This window comes from Moschus berezovskii, chromosome 10 (genome assembly GCF_049115385.1).
Source record: "Moschus berezovskii isolate FMDL1 chromosome 10, NW_MosBer_1.0, whole genome shotgun sequence".
NCBI classification, from domain to species: Eukaryota; Metazoa; Chordata; class Mammalia; order Artiodactyla; family Moschidae; genus Moschus; species Moschus berezovskii.
This window is the reverse complement of record NC_142469.1, coordinates 9,974,118-9,996,861: the sequence shown is the minus strand read 5'-3', so window position 1 is coordinate 9,996,861 and position 22,744 is coordinate 9,974,118.

Genomic DNA, 22,744 nt, shown 5'->3' with positions numbered 1-22,744 from the left:
ATAGTTTTTCTTCCAAAGAGTAAGTGTCTTTTAATTTCATGACTTCATTCACCATCTGCAGTGATTTTGAAGCCCCCCCCTCCAAAAAAAATAAAGTCTTTCACTGTTTCCATTGCTTCCCCATCTATTTTCCATGAAGTGATGGGACCAGATGCCATGATCTTAGTTTTCTCAATGTTGAGCTTTAAGCCAGTTTTTTCACTCTCCTCTTGCACATTCATCTGGAGGCTACTTAGTTCTTCTTCACTTTCTGCCATAAGGGTGGTGTTATCTGCATCTCTCATGTTATTGATATTTCAACCAGCAATCTTGATTCCAGCTTGTGCTTCATCCAGCTCAGCATTTTTCATGAGGTACCCTGCATATAATTAAATAATCAGGGTGACAATATGCAGCCTTGACATACTCCTTTCCTGATTTGGAACCAGTCTGTTGTTCCATGTCCAGTTCTAACTGTTGCTTCTTTTTTTTAATTAGAGGCAAATTACTTTACATTAATATATTGGTTTGTTTTGCCATACAATGACACAAATCCGCCCTGGGTGTACATGTGTTCCCCCTCATGAAGCCCCCTCGCACCTCCCTCTTCCCCATATCCTCCCTCCAGGTCATCCCTGTGCACCAGCTCCTAATATCCTGTATCATGCGTCGAACCTGGACTGGTGATTCATTTCACATATGATAATATACATGCTACAATGCCATTCTCCCAAATCATCCCACCTTCACCCTCTCCCACAGAGTCTCAAAGACTGTTCTATACACCTATGTCTCTTTTGCTGTCTCATATACAGGGTTATAACTGTGGCTTCTTGACCTGCATACAGATTTTCAGAAGGCAGGTCAGGTGGTCTGTTATTCCCATCTCTTTAAGAATTTACTAAATTCAAAAAATTGACCTCTCTGGTTTTTGGTCTTTCATCTCTTACATCATGTTCAAGAATATTTACATATGAATTCTAGTGAATTTTTCTGTAGTAGCCTGGGTGATAAATTAGAGTAAATCTATAAGTTCAGTCTATATATTTGTTTAAAATGTGTCAATAACTTAATTTATCTTCCTTGATCTTTAATGCTTTTACATAGATGGGAAAGAATACTGTCAATCAAAAGTCTTGAGTTTTACATTCTTTAGGCTAAGATTATTTTCCTTTTTTGGAGTATTCCTATTTTTAATCCTAAAATAAATTATTATGCTGAACAGGTCAAGCCATTCTAAACAATCTACTGCTGATAGTGCTTAATTAAAGTCAACAAAAAGACAATAAGGCCTCCTGGTATTTTTTTTGAAATATTAATACTGATTTCAGCTGTAAAAATGATAAATACTTTAATAAAGATAGCTTGTTCCTCATCAAACTTTGCAGTACTCTTTATTCTATCCATGCAAGAGTATTCTCAGCAGACAGATTTAATCTCACAAAAGATATGGGTTACTAAAATGTGGCTATCTTACAACTGTCTCCAAAACTTTTACAGCCAAATCTTTTCACATTCTTTAAAAACCCACATATATTTTCCTAATAATCATATTTTAAAAGAAATAGATAGGCTTTCTTTAAGATACTATTTTGCATGCATACCATTTAGATTTTTTTTTGCGCATCAGTTGTGTAATTTTTTTTATGTTTTCCCTTTATTTGTTTGCTTTGATGTGTGTGTATATGCCTTTTTTAAAAAATACATTCAAATGAACTGCATGGAGTGAAGCATCAGCATAAATTATGAAAGATGACAGAGATAAACTGTTGAGTTGAACAGAAGAGAAGATTATCAGGTGCCAATTTTGTTGTCAGAGAGGCTGGGTGGAATATGCTGCATGTATTGTGATAATAAAAGCATTATATGGGGAAAGTGCCACTTCAGTTTCATGAACTATTTATGTGACATGGTGCATCAAATCTGGAAGCAGAAGCACAGACCATCTGGAAAGAGTAGCAGTTAGGAAACTGATTTTATTTGGAATAAAGTAGCGTACATATGTGTCAACATAATCCAAGTCTGTGCCCCAAACACTAATGCCAAATAAGCTGAAACTGAATGGTTCTATGAAGACCTCCAAGAGCTTCTAGGATTAACACCAAAAAAGGTGTTCTATTCATCATAGAGGACTGGAATGCAAAAGTAGGAAGTCAAGAGATACCTGGCGTAAGAGGCGAATTTGGCCTTGGAGTACAGAATGAAGCAGGGCAAATGCTATCAGAGTTTGCCAAGAGAATGTACTGGTCACAGCAAGCACCCTCTTCCAACAACATAGGAGATGACTCTACATATGGACAACACCAGATGGTCAATACTGAAATCAGATTAAATATATTCTTTGCAGTCGAAGATGGAGAAGTTGTATACAGTCAGCAAAAACAAGAGCTCAGATCATGAACTCCTTACTGCAAATTTCAGACTTAAATTGAAAAAGTATGGAAAACCACTAGACCATACAGGTATGAACTAAATCAAATACCTTATGATTATACAGTGGAAGTGACAAAGAGTTTTAAGGGATTAGATCTGATAGAGTGCCTGAAGAACTATAGACAAAGGTTCATGACATTGTACAGGAGGTGTTGATGAAAATCATCCCCAAGAAAAAGAAATGAAAAAAGGCAAAATGGTTGTCTGAGGAGGCCTTACAAATTGCTGAGAGAAGAAAAGTGAAAGGAAAAGGAGAAAGAGAAAGATGTATCCATCTGAATGCAGAGTTCAAAAGAATAGCAAGGAGAGATAAGAAAGCCTTCCTAAGTGATCAGTGCAAAGAAATAGAGGAAAACAATAGAGTGGGAAAGACTAGAGTTCTTTTCAAGAAAATCAGAGATACCAAGGGAACATTTCCTTCAAATATGGGCACAATAAAGGAGAGAAACAGTTTATATCTAATGGAAGCAGAAGATATTAAGAAGAGGTGGCAATAATTACCAAAAAAATATCTTGATGACCCAGACAGCCACAATGGGGTGATAACACACTTAGATCCTGTCATCATGGAGTGTGAAGTCAAGTGGGCCTTAGGAAGCATCACTGTGAATAATGCTAGTGGAGGTGATGGAATTCCAGCAGAGCTATTTCAGATCCTGAAAGATGATGCTGTTAAGTACTGCACTCAATATTCCAGCAAATTTGGAACACTCAGCAGTGACCACAGGACTGGAAATGGTCAGCTTTTATTACAAACCCAAAGAAAGACAATGTCAAAGAATGTTCAAATTGCTACACATTTACACTCATTTCACATGCTAGCAAAGTAATGCTCAAAAAGTTCCAAGATAGACTTCAACAGTACTGAACAGAGAACCAGATGATCAAGTTGAATGTCAAAAATCAGTGGAACCAGAGATCAGATTGCCAACGTTTGTTGGATCAATCACAGAAAAAGCAAGAGAATTCCGGAATATCATCTACTTCTGCTTTATTGACTATGTGAAAAAGTTTAGCTGTGTGGATAACAACAAAATATGGAAAATTCTTCAAGAGATGAGAATACCAGATCACCTTACCTGTCTCATGAAAAACTTGTATGCAGGTCAAGAAGTAACAATTAGAACTGGACATGGAACAATGGACTGGTTCAAAATTGGGAAAGGAGTACTTCAAGATTGTATATTGTCACCCTGTGCATTTCTAACTTATATGCAGAGTACATCATGAAAAATGCTGGGCTGTTTGAGGCACAAGTTGGAATCAGGATTGCTGGGAGAAATATCAGTACACCTCAGATATGCATATGGCACTACCCTTATGGCAGAAAGCAAAGAGGAGCTAAAGAACCTTTTGATGAAGTTGAAAAAGAGTGAAAAACCTGGCTTAAAACTCAACACTCAAAAAACTAAGATCAAGGCCTCTGGTCCCATCACTTCATGGCAAATAGATGGGGAAACAATGGAAACAGTGACAGATTTTATTTTCCAGGGCTCCAAAATCACTGCAGATGGTAACACAGCCACATAAGTAAAAAACACTTGCTTCTTGGATGAAATGTTATGAGAAACCTACACTTCCGTTCCGTTCCATTCTGTCACTCAGTCGTGTCCGACTCTTTGCGACCCCATGGACTGTAGCCTACCAGGCTTCTCCGTCCATGGGATTCTCCAGGCAAGACTACTGGAGTGGGTTACTGTTTCCTTCTCCAGGGGATCTTCCCGACCCAGGGATCGAACCCGGGTCTCCCGCATTGGAGGCAGACACTTTAACCTCTGAGCCACCAGGGAAGCCCCTGAACCTACAGAGCATATTAAAAAACAGAAGCATTACTGTGCCAACAAATATCCGTGTGTCAAAGCTATGGTTTTTTTCAGTAGCCATGTATGATTGTGAGAGTTGGACCATAAAAAGATCCAAACCATTGGTGCTTTTGAACTGTGGGGTTGGTGAAGACTCTTGAGAGTCCCTTGGACTGCCAGGAGATCAAACAAGTCAATCCTAAATGAAATCAACCCTGAATATTCATTGGAAAAACTGATGCTGAAGCTCCATTACTTTGGCCACCTGATGCGAACAGCTGACGCATTAGAAAAAACCCTGATGCTAGAAAATGTTGAAGGCAGAAGGAGTAGGGTACAGCAGAAGACAAGATGGTGTATGGCATCACCAACTCAATGGGCATGAGTTTGAGCAAGCTCCAAGTGATGGCAAAGGACAAGGAAGCCTGGCATGTTGCAGTCCATGGGGTTGCAAAGAGTCACACAGGATTGAGCAACTGAACAACAACAACATACATACATGAATTCTAATTGTAATTAAAGTTCAAGCAAAGATCCATTAAAGATGCTTCACTGGTAGCTCAGTTCACAAAGAATCTGCTTGTAATGCAGGATGTCCCACTTCAATGCCTGGGTAGGGAAGATCCCCTGAAGAAGAGATCAGCTACCCATTCCAGTACTCTGGCCTGGAGAATTCCATGGGCTGTATAATCCATGGGGTCATAAAGAGTCAGAAATGACTGAGTGACCTTCCCTTTCACTCTCAAAGATCCACAGTGGAAACATATACAAATAAAATGTTTTCATCTTTGGATCTTTATCTGAATAGATCTACTTATCACAATTGCTTCCCAGTTGGCTCAGTGGTAAAAAATCCACCTGCCAAGAGAGACTAAGTTTCGATCCTTGGGTCTGGAAGAGCCCCTAGAGAAGGAAACGGCAATCCATTCTAACATTCTTGCCTGCAAAATCCCACAGACAGAGGAGCCTGGCAGGCTATAGTCCATGGGGTTGTAAGAGAGTCAGATATCACTTTGTGACTAAGTAACAACGTTTCACTACTGATAATAAAAATAATGCTAATGAATGATATATCTATGTAAAACAAAATTGCCCTTGGAAAATAAATGAAGGCAATTTTTAAACCCTTAATGATTTGGGGTCATCAATTAATGGAAGAAAAAATTATTCAATGAATGTTATTAAAGCAATTTTGAAACAAAAAAATAGAATTTTACTTCATTTTTAGCCAAAATAAATAGCAGATGTTCTTAAAACTTAGAAGAACAAACCTTATAAGGTCTGCATCATTTTACAGTAAGTAAATGTAAACAGTATTTTCACTACCTTAAAAAATGCTATATGCTCTGCCTATTTATCTCCTCCCCCAATCCCTTGGAAATCACTGATCTTTTTACTGCCTTCATGGTTTTGCTTTTTCCAGAATGTCACGTAGTTCAAATCATACAGTATGTGGTGTTTCAGACTGGCTTTTCATCACTTGTGCTTCTGCTCAGTTGCTCAGTAGTGTCCAACTCTTTGCCCTTCTCTGGACTGTAGTCCATTGTCACCTTTGTCAATGGAATTTTTCAGGCAGGAATACTGAAATGAGTTGCGATTTCCTACTCCAGGGGATCTTCCCAACCCAGGGATTGAACCCAAGTCTCTTGATCTCCTGCATTCATAGGTGGATTCTTTACCATTGTGCCACCGGGAAAGCCTCCATAAAATATTCATTTATTTATTGGCTGCATCAGATCTTTGTTACATCATGCAGGCTTCTCGCTAGTTGAGGCATGAGGACTGAGTAACCCCTTGGCATGTACGTTCTTAATTCCTCAACCATTGATTGAACCCATGACTCCTGCATCACAGAGCAGATTCATAACTCAGTCATGCACATTTAAATCTCCTCCATGTCATGGTTTGATAGCTCTAAAAAAAAATAATAATAACCTGCATGATACTCCTTTTTCTGGATATAGCAGAGCCTATTTATTCCCCCGGCAAGGAACATCTTAGTTCCTTCTAAGTTTTGGCAATTATGAGCAAAACTGTTATAAACACTGTGCAGGTTTTTGTGTGAATGTAAGCTTTTAACTCTTTAGGTAACTACCAAAAAGTCCTATGGTTGGATTTTATGTTAAGAGCATGTTTATATTTAAAAAAAAAAAAAAAAACTATCTTCTAGAATGGCTCTGACATTTGCTTTGATTCCTTGCTCTTGTTTTTAGTGTCTTGGCAGCCTTTCTATACTGTTTGTTTGTGTTTTCCAATGAAAATCCCTGTATGAGTCTGCTAACAATCTCCCTTTTCTTAAGACAATTGAAAGAATTTGTCACTTTAAAATATTATTGACTACTAATGAAATGCTAATGAAATACATTTTTTGTTTTTGTTTTCCCTTTTTGTAGAAAGATCAAATGAACAGCATTGACATTTGTTGTGTTTTGCAATGCACAACTGAGTCGTTTTGAAGAACATTTATTGTATAGTTTTCTATGCTGTAAAGTGATTCTGGCTTAAAGTTACATAAATAAGTTTTGTGATCCTAGACATTGGTAAACGGTTACCTTTTAAAGCATCAGTGTTTTATCCGTTTTCAATCTTTGATACCACAAAAGGAAATTATATAATTTATCTGATGATAAGCATTGATAAGCACTATCAGAGGCTTGCTAAAAAGAAGAAAGTAAAAATGATAATTATTAACTATTGTTTCTTGAAATCTTCTTACTGTAAACCATATTTTGCTATTTCTTTTGGCCTAGTTTAAAAATAAAAGACTGTCTAAACTAATGTGATCCAGAGAGGTTATGTGACTGGCACAAAATCTCAGAGCTAGTTAGTGATATAATGTAGAGACCTTGTTTCCTGTTGTATTTCCATGGGTTTATTGAAAATAGAACTTATAAGTTTTCACTGTGTCTTCTATTCAAATCATCGTGGGGACATTGCGATAGAATGGAAGTTAACACTTGGTTTATCAATGCAACTAATCATATCTTCTGAGCTATTTCCAAATAACTCATCCTACAGTTATAGTTCTTTAATCCCTGCCCAAGATGGTATCCTCTAACAATAGATTTTCTCTTTCTTTCTTTTGATTTTCCTACTACTCAGGTTTATGTTAACAAAATCTTTTAATCTTACATTAGTTCTGCACTGTGTATAAATCTTTTGTACCAATATAATAGAATAGAAGTCATTAATTTTAAAATAGATTAAAGTCATTTTAGTCATTCTGAACTGGAAATCATTCATACTTGTCATACAATTGAGATAAAATTGATGATTTCTCACCAGGAAAATGCTCTTTGAGTAGTAGCACTTAAGATTCAAATTATCTCAATCATGTTATTTAATATATTGGTATTAATTCATTAATACATGAAGCATTAAATTGATATAATGACCTAAATCTTCACAGAATATTAATCAACATAGGTAGTTGTAATTTAAAATGTATCTGCTTTGGAGAAAGAAGTTGCTGTATTTCATACGAAGTAGAATTTTTCATATTGGTGTGTGACATGATTTCAGTAAGCCTATTTCCATCCAGTTCTTAGTTCTGTAACTTTGAAAGATTTATTGTTTCAGTGATGATTAGGTAGAAATGGTAATATTTCCACAGAAAATGTAAGAGAGTATATTAGCTTGTGTAGGTAAGTGTTTGACAGAAAATTAGAGCTGCATAAGAGAATGCCACTTCTGTTTTCCAAACTACTAAGACAAGAAAAGTAAAGCAGTATGCTTATTCAGTGATAAAATCCTTTAGAATATGCATAACTTGGGGGATTATCTATACTCTGTTCTTTACATCTCAAGTAAATGCGTCACAGCACATTTATTTTATATTGTTTCAAAAGTGTGGTCGGAACAGCAGCGTGACTCTCCCATGTAAATTTATTTTTGATGATGGAATGTAAATATGCTATGAATATTGAAGCCTGTGTTGATACAATCTATGGACAGTGTGTTAAAAAGCAAAGAAATCACTCTGCTGACAAAGGTCCGTATAGTCAGGCTATGGTCTTTCCAACGGTCATGTGCAGGTGTGGAAACTGGGCCATAAAGAAGACAGGGAACCAAAGAACTGATGCTTCTGAACTGTGGTGCTAGAAAAGACTTGCGAGTCCCTTGGACTGTAAGGAGCTCCAACCAGTCAGTCTTAAAGGGAATCAACCTTGTATACTCATTGGAAAGACTGATGCTGAGCTGAAGTTCCAATATTTTGGCTACCTGATGCAAACAGCCTACTCATTGGAAAAGACCCTGATGCCAGGAAAAGTTGAATGCAGAAGGAGAAGATGACAGAGGATGACGTGTTTGGATGGCCTCACCAATTAAATGGACATGAACTTGGGCAAACTCCAGGAGATGGTAAGGGACAGGGAGGCCTAGCATGCTGGAGTCCATGGGATCATGAAGAGTCAGACACAACTTTGCAACTGAACAACAACAAATATATAGCATAACACTGAAATAAAATAATCTTTACTTTAATCAGAAGTATTAATTAGTTGTAGTGTAAATGCCTTCTTTATGGTAAAGCATGCAATAAAATGATATTAAGGATATATTAAATGCATAAAAAATTATAATATGCCATAGATAATCTCCCTTATATCTCTGAACAGGACATATGAGTTCTAATGAAAATTAAAAGAAACCATCATATACTCTTAAAATTAATAAGTCAATGATACTTGGTTTCCCAAATTCTCATCACATTTTATGTCTCCATTTTGCTACTGAAAAAGAATGAAACACAGATGGCTCACATTTTAGAGTCCTTCAAAAAAACAAAACCAAAAGAAAAAAAAAAAAAGAAAACCAACAAAAGTTGAATAATGATGGAGAAACTGCCATACTATAAAAATACAATTTGTACCTTAATATACCTATGTTTCTTGCATAGAGATGAAATTTGTAGTCAGATTTTGGTTGTTTAGCTTTGGTTCAGCTGGAAAGAATCATCCCACATTTCGGGAGACCCAGGAGATGTGGCTTTGATCCAGGGGTCAAAATCCCCTGGACGAGGGTATGGCAACTAACTCCAATATTCTTGCTTGCAGAATCCCATGGACTGAGTATCCTGGCAGGGTACAGTCCATGGGGTCACAAAGAATCAGACACTGAAGCAACTGAACACACACATACACAGTTTTGTGTTAATCTATAAAATGCTAATTTTCTTCTTGCTCTATTCAAAAGACAGGATATAGGAAGTAGGGTGTGTGTGTGTGTGCACTTGTGTGTGTGTAAATAAATAAACAAATAAAAGTATATATGTATGTAATTTTCTTGACATAATTGTAAACAGTCCATGACAATCTTTAAATCAACAACATTCAGAAAATGCAAGCAAAATTCTTTTGTAAACAAAAATTTATTTGTATGTGCAATGGCTGATTTTATTCAGGGTATGTTTCTCGGATAGTTTTTTATAAGATTGACATTAGTAGATAATTAGACTAAGTAAAGTAAATTGATCTCCTTAGAGATATGGTGGCCCCAAAAACAAAATATCATGTTGACTTATTAATTTTAACACTACATGAGGCTTCCTTTTAATTTTCATTAGAACTCATACGTCGTATTCAGAGATATAAGGCAGATTATCATGGCATATTACAATGCTATATATGATAAATTGGAAGTCTGACTAGAATGAAAAGGCCAGCGCTACTATGAATAAGGGAGTTCCTTCTTCCCAATTATTTGAGCTAGGACATCAGCTTCTTTGTGTTGTTTGGATCAGAACTGAATCATTTGTCCTTTTTAGTTGTCAAGCTTGCTGGCTTTCAGCCTGGAACTATACCATTTTTTCTCCTGGTCTCCAGTCTGTCAACTTCTGATCCTGGGAATTCTCAACCTCCATAATCTTAGCAGGCGATATCTTATAATAAATCTCTTCAGATAGATATATAGGTATTGTTGGTTCCGTTTTTACAACTAATGCACTATGCAATGGCAGTATATGAACAGATTCCCTTTTGCCAAAGTGAATTATTAGAAAATGTTTACCTCTATTAAAATCTTTAAAGAGAAAAAGGGACCGACAGGCCTCATCCATCATATACATTAGATATGGCCCATATTGTCCCTCTCTCAAAAGATTTTCAAACTGAAATATGGTGGGAAAGTAGGAAAGTGACTTGTGAGGAGAATAGTAAAGGCGGTGTGGGGAATAGGTAAACAAATCCTTCACCTGGTCCTAGATTTATTTGGCCATGTAAATGTGTCTAAAAACAGTAGTCAAAGGGTTAGCGTAAAACCATGAGAAGGTAGCAGCACCGGGCCAAAAGGGAAGGTTTCAAGTATTAGGGCAACCAAGTGTGTGCTGAGTCCACAGTCCCCTGCTGTTTCACATGAGTCCATTCATATAAGACATTGACTACTCATGTATTGTGTCTGACACAGGCACTCCTGACAGTCTTATGGATGAAATTCCAAGAAGAAAAGATAAAATTTCTTGGTCTTATTCTGCTTATGTTTCAAGAATGAACACTGTAAGTAAATTTTAAAGAATACTTCCATGAAAAACATCTTAAAATGAAAGGTGGGCAAACAGAACTGTGACTTACATACTGTGATATCACGGAATGTGGTGAGTGAAAGAGTAGCTAGTACAAATGTCATTAGGCAGGAGGATGATCCACGTGTGTCCAGGAAAATAAGTCATGCGATTAAGTACAGTGAAAGTGAGATTTTAGCTTGGGTTCCTGAATGTAATTTTTGGCAAGATTTTTTGAAGAAGTACAAATTAAAAATAACCTGTCAAGGGAAGGGTGAAGCAGGACAGGGAAGGAAAAAACCTGAACAAGGTTGTGTGCTCTGAAGCATGAACAGCAGGTGCATGTCCACATTTCCTTGAAGCATTGGGCTGGTCAATTATGTCTAGTTTTAATTAGTCACTGGTTGGGGGACCCATCCATCAGAAGGGCCTCAGTTTCTTGCCCAGGTGGCTCCTGTCACCTGATGGCAGTTGTAGGAAAGAAGGTAGACCTGTAAATTCATAGCTGTCAATAATTACATGAGCTGGGGAAAAGGGATCTAGGTGGGACATGGAGCTTTAATTTTGGTAGGGTAGATTAGGAAGGAAAATGGAAAAGCAAACAACATGTACAGATTTAAATCAGAGTAAATAATTTAGTTCTTATTCAGTTCAGTTCAGTCGCTCAGTGGTGTCCGAATCTTTGCGACCCCATGAATCAGAGCACATCAGGCCTCCCTGTCCATCACCAATTCCCGGAGTTCTTTCAAACTCATCTCCATCGAGTCGGTGATGCCATCCAGCCATCTCATTCTCTGTCGTCCCCTTCTCCTTCCACCCCCAATCCTTCACAGCATCAGAGTCTTTTCCAGTGAGTTGGAGTTTCATCTTTAGCATCAGTCCTTCCAATGAACACCCAGGATTGATCTCCTCTAGAATGGACTGGTTGGATCTCCTTGCAGTCCAAGGGACTCTCAAGAGTCTTTCTTCTCCAGCACCACAGTTCAAAAGCATCAATTCTTCGGCGATCAGCTTTCTTCACAATCCAACACTCACATCCATACATGACCACGGGAAAAACCATAGCCTTGACTAGACGGACCTTGGTTGGCAAAGTAATGTCCCTGCTTCTTAATATATTATCAAGGTTGGTCATAACTTTCCTTCCAAGGAGTAAGCGTCTTTTAATTTCATGGCCGCAATCAGCATCCGTAGTGATTTTGGAGCCCCCAAAATAAAGTTTGACACTGTTTCTACTGCTATCCCATGTATTTCCCATAAAGTGATGGGACCAGATGCCATGATCTTTGTTTTCTGAATGTTGATTTTCAAGCCAAACTTTTCACTCTCCTCTTTCACTTTCATCAAGAGGCTTTTGAGTTCCTCTTCACTTTCTGGTATAAGGGTGGTGTCATCTGCATATCTGAGGTTATTGATATTTCTCCCAACAATCTTGATTCCAGCTTGTGCTTCTTCCAGCCCAACATTCCTCATGATGTACTCTGCATATAAGTTAAATAAGCAGGGTGACAACTTACAACCTTGACACACTCCTTTTCCTATTTGGAACCAGTCTGTTGTTCCATGTGCAGTACTAACATTTCCTTCCTGACCTGCATACAGGTTTCTCAAGAGGCAGGTCAGGTGGTCTGGTATTCCCATCTCTTTTAGAATGTTCCACAGTTTATTGTGATCCACACAGTCAATGAAGCAGAAATAGATGGTTTTCTGGAACTCTCTTGCTTTCTCCATGATCCAGCGGATGTTGGCAATTTGATCTCTGGTGCCTCTGCCTTTTCTAAAACCTGCTTGAACATCTGGGAGTTCATGGTTGACACATTGCTGAAGCCTGGCATGGAGAATTTTGATCATCACTTTACTAGTGTGTGAGATGAGTGCAATTGTGTGGTAGTCTGAGCAATCTTTGGCATTGCCTTTCTTAGGGATTGGAATGAAAACTGACCTTTTCCAGTCCTGTAGCCACTGCTGAGTTTTCCAAATTTGCTGGCATATTGAATGCAGCACTTTCACAGCATCATCTTTCAAGTTTTGAAATAGCTCAACTGGAATTCCATCACTCCCCTAGCTTTGTTCGTACTGATGCTTTCTAAGGTCCACTTGATTTCACATTCCAAGATGTCTGGTTCTAGGTCAGTGATCACGTTCTCGTGATTATCTTGGTCGTGAAGATACTTTTTGTACAGTTCTTCTGTGTATTCTTGCCACCTCTTCTTATTATAAGAGCAATAAGGTAAGGGCTTCCCTGGTGGCTCAGAGGTTAAACGTCTGCCTGAAATGCAGGAGACTGGGTTCGATTCCTGGTTTGGGAAGATCCCCTGGGGAAGGAAATGCAACCCACTCCAGTATTCTTGCCTGGAGAATCCCATGGACGGAGGAGCCTGGTGGGCTACAGTTCATGAGGTCGCAAAGAGTCAGACACGACTGAGCGACTTCACTTTCGTAAGAGCAATAGAAATCCTTGGAAAGTGTTAAGGCGGATAAAATGTTCTGGTTTACATTTTTTCAATGAATGGTGAGTGGAAAATGGGATCAGTAAGAATAAATGTCTTTCTAGGAATTTGTCCATTTCTTCCAGGTTATTCATTTTATTGCCATATAATTGCTGATAGTATTCTCTAATAATCCTTTGTATTTCTGTGTTATCAGTTGTGATCGCTCCATTTTCATTTCTAATTTTATTGATTTGGTTCTTCTCCCTTTCTTTCTTAATAAGTCTGGCTAGTGGTTTGTCAATTTTATTTACCTTCTCAAAGAACCAGCTTTTGGCTTTGTTGATTTTTGCTATGGTTTCTTTTGTTTCTTTGGCATTTATCTCTGCCCTAATTTTTACGATTTCTTTTCTTCTACTGACAGTGGAAACAGTGTCAGACTTTATTTTTTTGGGCTCCAAAATCACTGCAGATGGTGATTGCAGCCATGAAATTAAAAGACGCTTATTCCTTGGAAGAAAAGTTATGACCAACTTTGATAATATATTAAAAAGCAGAGACATTACTTTGCCAACAAAGGTCCGTCTAGTCAAGGCTATGGTTTTTCCCGTGGTCATGTATGGATGTCAGAGTTGAACTGTGAAGAAAGCTGATCGCTGAAGAATTGTTGCTTTTGAACTGTGGTGTTGGAGAAGACTCTTGAGAGTCCCTTGTACCGCAAGGAGATCCAACCAGTCCATTCTAAGGGAGATCGATCCTGGGTGTTCATTGGAAGGACTGATGCTAAAGCTGAAACTGCAATACTTTGGCCACCTCATGCGACGAGTTGACTCACTGGAAAAGACTCTGATTCTGGGAAAGGTTGGGGGTGGGAGGAGAAGGGGACGACTGAGAATGGGATTGCTGGATGGCATGGCCGACTCTGTGGACATGGCTTTGAGTGAACTCTGAGAGTTGGTGATGGACAGGGAGGCCTGGCGTGCTGTGATTCATGGGGTCGTGGAGAGTCGGACACGACTGAGCGACTGAACTGAACTGAACTGAACTGACCCTGGGGTTCTTCATTTCTTCCTTTTCTAGTTGCTTTAGATGTAGAGTTAGGTTATTTAGTTGATTTTTTTCTTGTTTCTTGAGGTGTGCTTGTATTGCTATGAACTTCCCCCTTAGCACTGCTTTTACAGTGTCCCAGAGGTTTTGGGTTGTTGTGTTTTCATTTTCATTCATTTCTATGCATATTTTGATTTCTCTTTTGATTTCTCCTATGATTTGTTCATTATTCAGCAGCGTGTTGTTCAGTCTCCATTGTTGGCATTTTTCATAGTTTTTCTCCTGTAATTGTGATCTAATCTTACTGCATTGTGGTCAGAAAAAATGCTTGGAATGATTTCAATTTTTTTGAATTTACCAAGGCTAGATTTATGGCCCAGGATGTGATCTATCCTGGAAAAGTTCCGTGTGCGCTTGAGAAAAAGGTGAAATTCATTGTTTTGGGGTGAAATGTCCTATAGATATGTATTAGGTCTAACTGGTCTATTGTATCATTTAAAGTTTGTGTTTCCTTGTTAATTTTCTGTTTAGTTGATCTATCCATAGATGTATGTGGGGTATTAAAATCTCCCACTATTATTACATTGTTGTTAGTTTCCCCTTTCATACTTGTTAGTAATTGTCTTACATATTGCGGTGCTCCTATGTTGGGTGCATAAATATTTATAATAAGAAGACATAAAGATGGCTAACAAACACATGAAAAAATGCTCAACATCCCTCATAATCAGAGAGATGCAAATCAAAACCACAATGAAATACCATTTCACACCAGTCAGAATGGCTTCTATCCAAAAGTCTACATACAATAAATGCTAGAGAGGATGTGGAGAGAAGGGAACCCTCTTACACTGTTGGTGGGAATGCAAACTAGTACAACCACTATGGAGAAGAGTGTGGAGATTCCTCAAAAAGCTGGAAATAGAACTGCCATATGACCCAGCAATCCCACTCCTGGGCATACACACTGAGGAAACCAGAATTGAAAGAGACACATGTACTCCAATGTTCATCGCAGCACTGTTTATAATAGCCAGGACATGGAAGCAACCTAGATGTCCATCTGCAGATGAATGGATAAGAAAGCTTTGGTGCATATACACAATGGAGTATTACTCAGCCATTAAAAAGAATACATTTGAATTAGTTCTAATGAGGTGGATGAAACTGGAGCCTATTATACAGAGTGAAGTAAGCCAGAAAGAAAAACACCAATACAGTATACTAACACATATATCGGAGAAGGCAATGGCAAGCCACTCCAGTACTCTTGCCTAGAAAATCCCATGGATGGAGGAGCCTCATAGGCTGCAGTCCGTGGGGTCGCTAAGGGTCAGACACGACTGAGCGACTTCACTTTCACTTTTCACTTTCACACGTTGGAGAAGGAAATGGCAACCCACTCCAGTGTTCTTGCCTGGAGAATCCCAGGGAAGGGGGAGCCTGGTGGGCTTCCGTCTATGGGGTCACACAGAGTTGGACACGACTGAAGTGACTTAGCAGCAGCAGCAGCAACACATATATATCGAATTTAGAAAGATGCAAATGATAACCCTGTATACGAGACAGCAAAAGAGACACAGATGTATAGAACAGTCTTTGGGACTCTGTGGGAGAGGGTGAGGGTGGGATGATTTGGGAGAATGGCATTGAAACATGTATGTTGTCATATGTGAAACGAATCACCAGTTCAGGGTTGATGCATGTTATAGGATGCTTGGGGCTGGCGTGCGGGGATGACCAGAGGGAGGATAAAGGGAAGAGGGAGGTGGGAGGGGGTTTTGGGAGAGGGAACTCATGTACATCCGGGGTGATTTCATGTCAATGTATGGCAAAACCAACCAATATAATATTGTAAAATAATTTGCCTCCAATAAAAAATAAATTGATTAAAAAAAACAAACAAACACAAGTTAAAAAAAAGAATAAATGCATAGATATAAATTATGAAGTAATTGCAGGATTCTTGCCAACTGATAGTGTTGGCTTGAGTGATTGATATTAATGGAAATAGGAAAAATATGCATAAGTTTCCTGTGATGAGGAACAGAGAAATGAGTCAATAAATGCATATGTGAAATCAAGGGAATTTTTAAAAAAAATAATGTGAATTATTAGAAGATATTTATAGTAATAATTCAGTTGAGATGAAATGAATGTGTCTGAAGAAAGAGGTATTATTTTAGAAGTCGTGTCCTTGAAATGACAAGAAACAATGAAATGCAAAATACAAGTGGAGGTGCTGAAACTTCAAATTGATCAGGGTTCTGTGTGGGCAAGTGAGATAATACACTTCTGAGTATGATCTCAAGCTCCAAAAAATCTTGTTTTTTTTTTTCCATTCACACCTTAATTGTAATTTAAGATCAGTTAATAAATGAATGAGTGGATGAATGTCACATTTATATATATCTTTAAAAAATTTTAAATGTTATTTATTTGAAATTAATTTTCAATCATTTTGCTTTGCTTGAAAGAAATCCCAAGTGCAAATTTTGACCACGAAAGAGAACATAACTATTTATTTATTGCACGGTTAGAAACCAGGAATTAGAACTGTAGATACCAAAAAGACAGTATTGCTTTTAAGAGCTCTCAGTGTAGAGGATGAGAACCCAACATGCTTCTGATTGCAATGGGTAAGTACCATATGTATTGAAAATACAGAACTCATTTGAAAGTTCTGTAATTTGATCTAAGTGTTAATGGTAAAGTTCCAGAAAGAGCGTGAATATACTGAGTAATAACACAGTATATTCTTAGAACTATAATTAGTTTGGTTTTGCCGGAACATATAGTGAACAATGAGGTAACAAAAGGTGGATTTAGAGAGGTAGGCAGGAACCATGTCACAGTGGGCCCCATAAACCATGCTTGGAAATATGACTTTACAGTGATCCAGGAGATTTTCTAGGTGTAGAAAGCCATGGAAAAAAACCAGGAAGTTCCAATAGGGATGGATTAAAGTGTGAAAATGTGGAACAATATGTTTTCCTAAGATCTTTATAGTTTGTTTATCCTACCAAAGGCATTATATTTCAAGGAGTGATGAAGGGCTCTATTATTTCATGGAGAACACAGAAGAGTAGATAAAGCCAATCCAGAGCTGCAGGTATTTAACAGTGAGCCAAGAGAGAAGATACTGAAGAATACACGAAAGTGCTTGTTTGCTAGTTCTTTTTATTACTTGAACTCCTTTCAGAATTATATTTCTCACTGTAAGGCATTCCTTACAACGATACAAAATCCCTCTCCTCAACAAGTTAATGAGTCCGAAAGAAGCAGAAACTTAACAAGAGTCTTTACACCTTCGATGTTTGAGAGATAATTATACAGCAGATGGTTGCATTAAGGGGTATCATAAAGGTGTGGCCTAGTAGAACCTTTACAGTTTTATTATGAAAACAACAGCAATTTATTTACCAACCAAGCACCTATAGGCAGAAATCCAACACCTGGCAAGGAGGCTAAAGGAAGGGAACAGAAATTCTATCCTCTAAACAATAGTAACCCAACTCATTCAAAATATATTTATTTATATGAGGTAGCTTTCATTCTCCATGTGAAAGAGGACTGGCATTCATAACCCTAAGAGAAAAAATTGCTCTGCTAAATTGTGTATACAACACCATTGCTGGGCACAGGACAGTTAGATTAGAATTCAAAAGTCACACATGGTGGGAGAAGTGGTTTTGTAGTCCTCAGTGGTGTATAAAAATAAAATTCAACAATAGATCAAGCAGAATCAAAGTTGCCTGAGAAATCTCAACACAAGAACAAGTCATTACAAACCCTATTGAAAATACCATTGATGACATGACTAGGCCTAAGCCCAGATTGAAAATTTAGAAATAATTGACTTTGAGGGAGATGAGTGATAAGCTGTGCCCAACTTTTTTTTTTTCTTCTTCCTTTTTTCAAATTATTTTATTTTTTAAAAATTTCTTTATTTTAATTGGAGGCTATTTACTTTATATTGTTGTATTGGTTTTGCCATGCATTGACATGAATCTGCCCTGGGTGTACATGTGTTCCTCAGCTTGAACACCCCTCCCTCCTCCCTCCCTATATCATCATTCTGGGTCATCCCAGTCCACCAGTCCCGAGTATCCTGTATCATGCATCAAACCTGGACTGGTAATTCGTTTCACATATGATAATACACATGTTTCAATGCCATTTTCTCAAATCATCCCACCCTCGCCATCTCCCACAGAGTCCAAAAGTCTGTTCTATACATCTGTATCTCTTTTGCTGTCTCGTGTACAGGGTTATCATTACCATCTTTCTAAATTCCATATATATGTGTTAGTATACTGTATTGTATTTTTTTTTTCCTGGCTTACTTCACTCTGTATAATAGGCTCCAGTTTCATCCCTCATTAGAACTGATTTAAATGTATTCTTTTTAATGGCTGAATAATACTCCATTGTGTATATGTACAATTGCTTTTTTATCCATTGGTCTGCTGATGGACATCTTGGTTGCTTACATGTCCTTGCTATATAAACAGTGCTGCAATGAACATTGGAGTACATGTGTCTCTTTCAATTCTGGTTTCCTCGGTGTGTATGCCCAGGAGTGGGATTGCTGGGTCATATGGCAGTTCTATTTCCAGTTTTTTGAGGAATCTCCACACTCTTCTCCATAGTGGCTCTACTAGTTTGCATTCCTACCAACAGTGTAAGAGGGTTCCCTTTTCTCCACACCCTCTCCAGCATTTATTGCATGTAGACATTTGGATAGCAGCCATTCTGACTGGTGTGAAATGGTATCTCATTATGGTTTTGATTTGCATTTCACTGATTATGAGGGATGTTGAGCATTTTTTCATGTGTTTGTTAGCCATCTATATGTCTTCTTCTTTGGAGAAATGTCTGTTTAGTTCTTTGGCACATTTTTTGATTGGGTCATTTATTTTTCTGGAGTTGAGCTGGAAGAGCTGCTTATATATTTTGGAGATTAATTCTTTGTCAGTTGTTTCATTTGCTATTATTTTCTCCCATTCTGAAGGTTGTCTTTTCACCTTGCTTATAGTTTCCTTTGCTATGCAGAAACTTTTAATTTTAGTTAGGTCCCATTTGTTTAGTTTTGCTTTTATTTCCAATATTCTGGGGGGTGGGTCTTGGAGGATCCTGCTGTGATTTATGTCAGAGAGTGTTTTGCCTATGATCTCTTCTGGGAGTTTTATAGTTTCTGGTCTTACATTTAGATCTTTAATCCATTTTGAGTTTATTTTTGTGTATGGTGTTAGGAAGTGTTCTAGTTTCATTCTTTTACAAGTGGTTGACCAGTTTTCCCAGCACCACTTGTTAAAGAGACTGTCTTTTGTCCATTTTATATTCTTGGCTCCTTTGTCAAAGATAAGGTGTCCATAAGTACGTGGATTTATCTCTTTGCTTTCTATTTTGTTCCATTGATCTGTATTTCTGTCTTTATGCCTGTACCATACTGTCTTGATGACTGTGGCTTTGTAGTAGAGCCTGAAGTCCGGCAGGTTGATTCCCCCAGTTCCATCCGTCTTCCTCAAGATTGCTTTGTCTATTCGAGGTTTTTTGTATTTCCATACAAATTGTTAGATTATTTGTTCCAGCTCTGTGAGAAGTATCGTTGGGAGCTTGATAGGGATTGCATTGAATGTATAAATTACTTTGGGTAGTATACTCATTTTCACAATATTTATTCTTCCAAGCCACGAACACAGTATATTTCTCCATCTATAAGTGTCCTCTTTGATTACTTTCACCAGTGTTTTTTAGTTTTCTATGTACAAGTCTTTTGTTTCTTTTCGTAGATATATTCCTAAGTATTTTATTCTTTTCGCTGCAACAGTGAATGGAATAGTTTCCTTAATTTCTCTTTCTATTTTCTCATTATTAGTGTATAGGAATGCAAGGGATTTCTGTGTCTTGATTTTATATCCTGCAACTTTCCTGTGTTCATTGATTAGCTCTAGTAGTTTTCTGATAGAGTCTTTAGGGTTTTCTGTGTAGAGGATCATGTCATCAGCGAACAGTGAAAGTTTTACTTCTTTTCCAATTTGGATTCCTTTTATGTCGTTTTCTGCTCTGATTGCTGTGGCCAAAACTTCCAGAACTATGTTGAGTAGTAGTGGTGAGAGTGAGCACCCTTGTCTTGTTCCTGAGTTTAGGGGAAATGCTTTCAGTTTTTCACCGTTGAGGACAATGTTTGCTGTGTGTTTGTCATATATAGCTTTTATTATGTTGAGGTATATTCCTTCTATTCCCAATTTCTGGAGGGTTTTTGTCATAAATGGATGTTGAATTTTGTCGAAGGCTTTCTCTGCATCCATTGAGATAATCATATGATTTTTATTTTTCAGTTTGTTATTGTGATGGATTACATTGATTGATTTGCGGGTATTGAAGAATCCTTGCAACACTGGGATAAAGCCCACTTGGTCATGATGTATGATCTTCTTAATGTGTTGTTGGATTCTGATTCCTAGAATTTTGTTAAGGATTTTTGCATCTATCTTCATCAGTGATTTTTGCCTGTAGTTTTCTTTTTTTGTGGGTTCTTTACCAGGTTTTGGGATTAGGGTGATGGTGGCCTCATTACTTTTATATTTAAATTGAAGAGCTTTATGAGTAGAAAGAAGTCATGATTTTTTTTCTTTTCTAATAAAGCACATTACTTACAAATAATTTACATTTTTGGCAAACACACACTATATGCAATTTATATCGCAAATTAAGTTTTATATATATATACAAAATTAGGAAAGAATTCCAAGAAAGGATTGATACAGGAGATACCTATATAATGAAAAATTTACCAGCATAAAATAATGTAATAGACATTTGAGGTGTATTTTATATTTTAAAAAATACTTGTGGAAAATGTTATTGATTTGTCAAAATATATTAAATTATTTTCTTTTAATTGGGGGAAATTTATATTAGTGATTTAATATAAATTATAATATAATACATTAATATACTATATTAATATTATTATACACAATAATTATATTTGTATTAATTTATATTGATACAAATTTCTAGACTATAGTAATGAATCATGAACTCTTCATATGCAGGAATTACTTACCAAATCTAAAACAAATATCATATAGCTAGAAATAAATATGGTATCTTAAAGACTACATATACACTTTACTATATATAAAATAGATAATCAACTAGGACATACTGTATATTACAGGGAGATATAATCAATGTTTTCTAATAACCTATAAAAGAAAAGAATCTGAATATATATGTATGCATATATGTATATACACATATACATATATATATATATATATATGAATTACCATGCTGTACACCTGAAAATAACGTGGTATTGTAAATTGACTGTATTTCAATAACATATATATACACAAATGCCAATTAGACTCTCATATCTATTCTGTTATAAAAATATATATGTAAATAAATTACTACTGTTATATTGGTGGAAAGCACATAAAACTGTTTTTTTTAAAGTACAAGGAACTATTAATACTTTGATAATTTAGAAATATAAAAATTATAAGATTAATTGAACAGATATAATGACTTTGTAAACAATTTTGTTACACTGTAGGTGTTTAATGCACATTAATTCTATTACACTATCATCTTCCTGGGGCTTCCCAGATGCCACAATGGTAAACAATCTGCCTGCCAGTCCTGGAGATGTAGGAGACACACACTTGATCCCTAAGTCAGGAGATCCTCTGAAGTAAGAAATGGCAACCTACTCCAGTATTCATGCTAGGAAAATTCCATGGACTCAGGAACCTGGTGGGCCACAGTCCACGGGGTTGTAAAGAATTGGACATGACTGAGCACACAAGCATAGTCTTCCTACATAGGATACAGCATAACATTCAAATAAATTTGACATAAGTTTTATACAGCAGATACAGTAGGTCAAGATAAATATTTCTCCAAAACTGATGTAAAATTACACGTTTGAAAGTATTCCACAGCCATTTTTTCTTCATTGAACCAAAGCACTTTCCACTGAATGTTTAGAATAAGTAATGAGAAAGGTTTATTTAAAACTGCTATTTCAGGAGTTGTCATAGTCACAGAACTGGCAGCAAAGTAATTCAGAATAATTATAATTTCTGTTCTCTTGTCTTAAAACCTAAAAGAAAATTTCCATTTTCAATAGTGAGATGACCATCACCACCAAAGCCTACAAAATAACATGGCAGGAATTCTGCTGCTGCCTCTCACCACTGTTAGATGATTATTGATAACTGCATTTGGTGTGTCGGAAACTGTGCCACCACTAGTTTTAAAAAAGTACATTATCCTTAATGACATGAAAGGCTTTGAAGACCTGGACAAAGAAATTATACATGTCATGATGCAGATAATGTTGTAGCAGAACAGCATTTCAGGGGAAGTGATGGCTGAAGTCCCCTAGTTGGGTGTGAATGAAGTCTGCATCCACATTTCTGGGTGTGATTTGTTTGTCCCAGGAGCCACTCTTCCCACCCATATCCCTAGACAGTGACAGCCAGGAGGAACAAGTGTCTGGGGCCCAGGATTCATGTGTCCAAATGCAAATATTT